Consider the following 7,157-nt stretch of genomic DNA (forward strand, 5'->3'; position numbering starts at 1 on the left):
GTCATCACCACTAGTGCCATCACTCCCAGTGTCATCATCTCCAGTGTCATCATCTCCAGTGCCATCATCTCCAGTGTCATCACCCCCAGTGTCATCACCCCCAGTGTCATCATCTCCAGTGCCATCACCCCCAGTGTCATCATCTCCAGTGCCATAATTTCCAGTGTCATCACCCCCAGTGTCATCACCCCAGTGTCATCATCTCCAGTGTCATTACCCCCAGTGTCCTCATCTCCAGTGTCATCACCCCTAGTGCCATCATCCCCAGTGTCATCATCTCCAGTGTCATCATCTCCAGTGTCCTCATCTCCAGTGACATCACCCCCAGTGTCATCATCTCCAGTGCCATCACTCCCAGTGTCATCATCTCCAGTGTCATCACCCCCAGTGTCATCACCCCAGTGTCATCATCTCCAGTGTCATCACCCCCAGTGTCCTCACCCCCAGTGTCATCACTCCTAGTGCCATCATCTCCAGTGTCATCATCTCCAGTGTCATCACCCCTAGTGCCATCACCCCCAGTGTCATCATCTCCAGTGTCATCATCTCCAGTGTCCTCATCTCCAGTGTCATCATCTCCAGTGCCATCATCTCCAGTGTCATCACCCCAGTGTCATCATCTCCAGTGTCATCGCCCCCAGTGTCATCACCCCAGTGTCATCATCTCCAGTGTCATCACCCCTAGTGCCATCACCCCCAGTGTCATCACCCCCAGTGTCATCACCCCAGTGTCATCATCTCCAGTGCCATCACCCCCAGTGTCATCATCTCCAGTGTCCTCATCTCCAGTGCCATCACTCCCAGTGTCATCATCTCCAGTGTCATCACCCCCAGTGTCATCACCCCAGTGTCATCATCTCCAGTGTCATCACCCCCAGTGTCATCACCCCCAGTGTCATCACCCCAGTGTCATCATCTCCAGTGTCATCACCCCCAGTGTCATCACCCCAGTGTCATCATCTCCAGTGCCATCACCCCCAGTGTCATCATCTCCAGTGTCCTCATCTCCAGTGCCATCACTCCCAGTGTCATCATCTCCAGTGTCATCACCCCCAGTGTCATCACCCCAGTGTCATCATCTCCAGTGCCATCACCCCCAGTGTCATCATCTCCAGTGTCATCACCCCCAGTGTCATCACCCCAGTGTCATCATCTCCAGTGCCATCACTCCCAGTGTCATCACCCCTAGTGCCATCACTCCCAGTGTCATCATCTCCAGTGTCATCATCTCCAGTGTCATCACCCCTAGTGCCATCACTCCCAGTGTCATCATCTCCAGTGCCATCACTCCCAGTGTCATCATCTCCAGTGTCCTCATGTCCAGTGTCATCACCCCTAGTGCCATCACTCCCAGTGTCATCATCTACAGTGCCATCACTCCCAGTGTCATCATCTCCAGTGCCATCATCTCCAGTGTCATCATCTCCAGTGTCATCATCTCCAGTGTCATCACCCCTAGTGCCATCACTCCCAGTGTCATCATCTCCAGTGTCATCATCTCCAGTGTCCTCATCTCCAGTGTAATCACCCCTAGTGCCATCACTCCCAGTGTCATCATCTCCAGTGCCATCACTCCCAGTGTCATCATCTCCAGTGCCATCATCTCCAGTGTCATCACCCCCAGTGTCATCACCCCAGTGTCATCATCTCCAGTGTCATCACCCCAGTGTCATCACTCCCAGTGTCATCATCTCCAATGCCATCACCCCCAGTGTCATCACCCCCAGTGTCATCATCTCCAGTGCCATCACCCCCACTGTCATCATACCCAGTGTCATCACCCCTAGTGCCATCATTACCAGTTCCTTCACCCCCAGTGCCATCGTCACCAATGTCTTCACCCCCAGTGTCATTATCCCTAGTGTCATCACCCCCAGTGCCATCACCCCCAGTGTCATCACCCCTAGTGCAAACACCCCTAGTGTCATCACCCCCAGTGTCCTCATCTCCAGTGCCATCACCCCCAGTGTCATCACCCCAGTGTCATCATCTCCAGTGTCATCACCCCCAGTGTCATCACCCCCAGTGTCATCACCCCAGTGTCATCATCTCCAGTGTCATCACCCCCAGTGTCATCACCCCCAGTGTCATCACCCCAGTGTCATCATCTCCAGTGCCATCACCCCCAGTGTCATCATCTCCAGTGTCCTCATCTCCAGTGCCATCACTCCCAGTGTCATCATCTCCAGTGTCATCACCCCAGTGTCATCATCTCCAGTGTCATCATCTCCAGTGCCATCACCCCCAGTGTCATCATCTCCAGTGTCATCACCCCCAGTGTCATCACCCCAGTGTCATCATCTCCAGTGCCATCACTCCCAGTGTCATCACCCCTAGTGCCATCACTCCCAGTGTCATCATCTCCAGTGTCATCATCTCCAGTGTCATCACCCCTAGTGCCATCACTCCCAGTGTCATCATCTCCAGTGCCATCACTCCCAGTGTCATCATCTCCAGTGTCCTCATCTCCAGTGTCATCACCCCTAGTGCCATCACTCCCAGTGTCATCATCTACAGTGCCATCACTCCCAGTGTCATCATCTCCAGTGCCATCATCTCCAGTGTCATCATCTCCAGTGTCATCATCTCCAGTGTCATCACCCCTAGTGCCATCACTCCCAGTGTCATCATCTCCAGTGTCATCATCTCCAGTGTCCTCATCTCCAGTGTCATCACCCCTAGTGCCATCACTCCCAGTGTCATCATCTCCAGTGCCATCACTCCCAGTGTCATCATCTCCAGTGCCATCATCTCCAGTGTCATCACCCCAGTGTCATCATCTCCAGTGTCATCACCCCAGTGTCATCACTCCCAGTGTCATCATCTCCAATGCCATCACCCCCAGTGTCATCACCCCCAGTGTCATCATCTCCAGTGCCATCACCCCCACTGTCATCATACCCAGTGTCATCACCCCTAGTGCCATCATTACCAGTTCCTTCACCCCCAGTGCCATCGTCACCAATGTCTTCACCCCCAGTGTCATTATCCCTAGTGTCATCACCCCCAGTGCCATCACCCCCAGTGTCATCACCCCTAGTGCAAACACCCCTAGTGTCATCACCCCCAGTGTCCTCATCTCCAGTGCCATCACCTCCAGTGTCCTCATCTCCAGTGTCATCACTCCTAGTGCCATCACTCCCAGTGTCATCATCTCCAGTGTCATCATCTCCAGTGTCATCACTCCCAGTGTCATCACCCCCAGTGTCCTCATCTCCAGTGTCATCACCCCTAGTGCCATCACTCTCAGTGTCATCATCTCCAGTGTCATCATCTCCAGTGTCCTCATCTCCAGTGTCATCACCCCTAGTGCCATCACTCCCAGTGTCATCATCTCCAGTGCCATCACTCCCAGTGTCATCATCTCCAGTGTCCTCATCTCCAGTGTCATCACCCCTAGTGCCATCACTCCTAGTGTCATCATCTCCAGTGCCATCACTCCCAGTGTCATCATCTCCAGTGCCATCATCTCCAGTGTCATCATCTCCAGTGTCATCACCCCCAGTGTCATCATCTCCAGTGTCATCATCTCCAGTGTCCTCATCTCCAGTGTCATCACCACTAGTGCCATCACTCCCAGTGTCATCATCTCCAGTGTCATCATCTCCAGTGTCATCATCTCCAGTGCCATCATCTCCAGTGTCATAACCCCCAGTGTCATCACCCCCAGTGTCATCATCTCCAGTGCCATCACCCCCAGTGTCATCATCTCCAGTGCCATAATTTCCAGTGTCATCACCCCCAGTGTCATCACCCCAGTGTCATCATCTCCAGTGTCATTACCCCCAGTGTCCTCATCTCCAGTGTCATCACCCCTAGTGCCATCACCCCCAGTGTCATCATCTCCAGTGTCATCATCTCCAGTGTCCTCATCTCCAGTGACATCACCCCCAGTGTCATCATCTCCAGTGTCATCACCCCCAGTGTCATCACCCCAGTGTCATCACCCCAGTGTCATCATCTCCAGTGTCATCACCCCCAGTGTCCTCACCCCCAGTGTCATCACTCCTAGTGCCATCATCTCCAGTGTCATCATCTCCAGTGTCATCACCCCTAGTGCCATCACCCCCAGTGTCATCATCTCCAGTGTCATCATCTCCAGTGTCCTCATCTCCAGTGTCATCATCTCCAGTGACATCACCCCCAGTGTCATCATCTCCAGTGTCATCACCCCCAGTGTCATCACCCCAGTGTCATCACCCCAGTGTCATCATCTCCAGTGTCATCACCCCCAGTGTCCTCACCCCCAGTGTCATCACTCCTAGTGCCATCATCTCCAGTGTCATCATCTCCAGTGTCATCACCCCTAGTGCCATCACCCCCAGTGTCATCATCTCCAGTGTCATCATCTCCAGTGTCCTCATCTCCAGTGTCATCATCTCCAGTGCCATCATCTCCAGTGTCATCACCCCAGTGTCATCATCTCCAGTGTCATCGCCCCCAGTGTCATCACCCCAGTGTCATCATCTCCAGTGTCATCACCCCCAGTGTCATCACCCCTAGTGCCATCACCCCCAGTGCCATCACCCCCAGTGTCATCACCCCCAGTGTCATCACCCCAGTGTCATCATCTCCAGTGCCATCACTCCCAGTGTCATCATCTCCAGTGTCATCATCTCCAGTGTCATCACCCCTAGTGCCATCATCTCCAGTGCCATCATCTCCAGTGTCATCACCCCAGTGTCATCACCCCAGTGTCATCATCTCCAGTGCCATCATCTCCAGTGTCATCACCCCAGTGTCATCACCCCCAGTGTCATCATCTCCAGTGCCATCATCTCCAGTGTCATCACCCCTAGTGCCATCATCTCCAGTGCCATCACTCCCAGTGTCATCACCCCTAGTGCCATCATTACCAGTGTCATCATCTCCAGTGTCATCCTCTCCAGTGTCATCACCCCCAGTGCCATTATCACCCCAGTGTCTTCACCCCCAGTTAAACTCCCCATCTAATGTTCTACACATCAGAGGACAGCAGGAAGATGATGATGTGTGGAGGTGACACCATCCCCCCATCCAGTCCACACAGAGTGCTGGGACCCCCTTCTCTCATAATAAGAATAACATTATTACCTCCTCCTCTCAGGGCTCACACTCTCCACACTCACACCCCCTCCAGGAGGATTCTCACACTGCTGGAGAGCCTCCTCTAGGTCTACAACAAAATGGCTGCCGACTCTCCCGCACTGAGGACAACCTCTGCCTCTACAAGAATACATATCTACAGTTTTATATTGATAATGAATTATTAACATCTATTAAAAAAAAATCACAGCGTATTTAGGAAATATGTGGTATAAAAACAACCCCTCCCTCATACAGAGGAGACTTTCTTCTGCCAACTAGTGGCCTCTCTTGCCATAAGGGCTAAATGGGCGGAGCTTCGTTACTAGGACACAGCTGCTTCCGCCCTGTGGTTATCTGTGCGTTCCACAGCAGCCCAGCTGCTTCCTGGTTTCTATGGTGACATTTTTTTTTTTATGGCCAGAGAGTGGCTCGGCCATGTGCTGCACCTGGAGAAGACCAGGGAATAATGTCTTCTTATTATAAGTGAAGGGGGTCCCAGCTGGATGGGGGATCATGTCACCCCCACACATCATCCTCATCCTGGCCATGTCTTTGTTGTGTGGGAGGAAACCCTCACAGGGAATGCATGCAAACTCCATGCAGATATCGCCCAAGCTAGGATCTGAATCGAGGACCCCGGAAGTGCTGACCACTGAGCCACTGCATACCTCCTAACTTTCTGAGATGGGAATGAGGGACCCCTATTAGCTAACATATGTAGACATAGGACACACAAACGCCCCCCCCTTAAATGAGAATTGTATACAAAAAAAAAAAAGATTGGTTAAACCCACAAGTGTTTTTTTACCACTACTATTCCTTTATACTGGCTTTTGGAATTTACAAATGCAGCAATTTAGAAATTAAATGAAAGGTTTAGCATTGGGAAACACTTTTTGATACTTTTTAAGTATCGCATTTTTATGCAACTATACAGATCAGACCAAAATGAGGGACAAATGAGGAGGAAAGAGGGACAGAGGGACTTTGTTTCCCCGAATGAGGGAGAGTCCCTCGGAATCAGGGACAGTTGGGAGCTATGTAAATACTACCAACTGTATGAGAATTACATGTCACGGATTGGTTGCCGTGTACTGAGGTTTATTAGGGATGGGACATTGGAACCAATTGATCTGAACTGTAATGGAGATTTAGATATCACATTTCTTTAGGTAAGTAGACACTCTTGGGTTGTTTAACCAAATTTGCCATTTCTTTTTAACCACTTGCCGACTATCTACGTCGGCGGTCAGCCCCTCACAGGCAAACTAACGTAGGTCTACGTCACTAGCTTGTGAGGGTCTAGGGAGCGAGCGCGCGCCGCCGGAGGCGCGCTCCCGCGTGGTCACGGACCCCCCGCGCGTGTGACCAGCGGACCCGATGTCCGCCGGCCACTCGGCGATCGGCGGGGGAGAGGGAGAATGTCAGGCAGCTTGTATAACCACTTGCCGACTGCCTAACGCCGATCTACGTCGGCGGTCAGCCCCTCACAGGCAAACTAACGTAGGGCTACATCACTAGCTTGTGAGGGTCTAGGGAGCGAGCACGCGCCGCCAGAGGCGCGCTCCCGCTCCCGCGTGGTCACGGACCCCCCCGCGCGTGTGACCAGCGGACCCGATGTCCGCCGGTCACTCGGCGATCGGCGGGGGAGAGGGAGAATGTCAGGCAGCTTGTGTAAACAAGCCACCTGTCATTCTCCTCGCTGTAAAGACACTGATCACATGGATCTACTATGTAGATCCGTTGATCAGTGTCCTTACAGCTCAAGCCACAGCCAATCACAGTAGAAAGCACGCCCCTAGGGATACACACAGCCCCTCCCTCCCAAATAAAGTTAACCCCTTCACTACCAGTGTATTTTTACAGTAACAGTGCATATATATATAGCACTGATTACTGTAGAAATGTCACTGGTAACCCCAAAAGTGTCAAAAATGTCAGTCAAGGGTCCGATCTGTCCACCGCAATGTCGCAGTACCGCAAAAAAAAATCGCAGATCGCCGCCATTACGCGTTAAAAAAAAAACAAAAATGACAAAAATCTTTCCCTTTGTTAGTAAACGCGATAACTTTTGCGCAAACCAATCAAAA

General features: G+C 52.0%; 1 protein-coding gene across 1 annotated transcript in view; it reads right to left on the reverse strand.

Annotated features, from left to right (window-relative positions):
• LOC309564357 (uncharacterized protein) overlaps positions 1–7,157 on the reverse strand; it is a 1,447,080-nt gene that overhangs the window by 14,698 nt on the left and 1,425,225 nt on the right. The window lies entirely within an intron of this gene.

The sequence above is a fragment of the Pelophylax lessonae genome, assembly GCF_965119305.1.
Source record: "Pelophylax lessonae genome assembly, chromosome: 9".
NCBI lineage: Eukaryota > Metazoa > Chordata > Amphibia > Anura > Ranidae > Pelophylax > Pelophylax lessonae.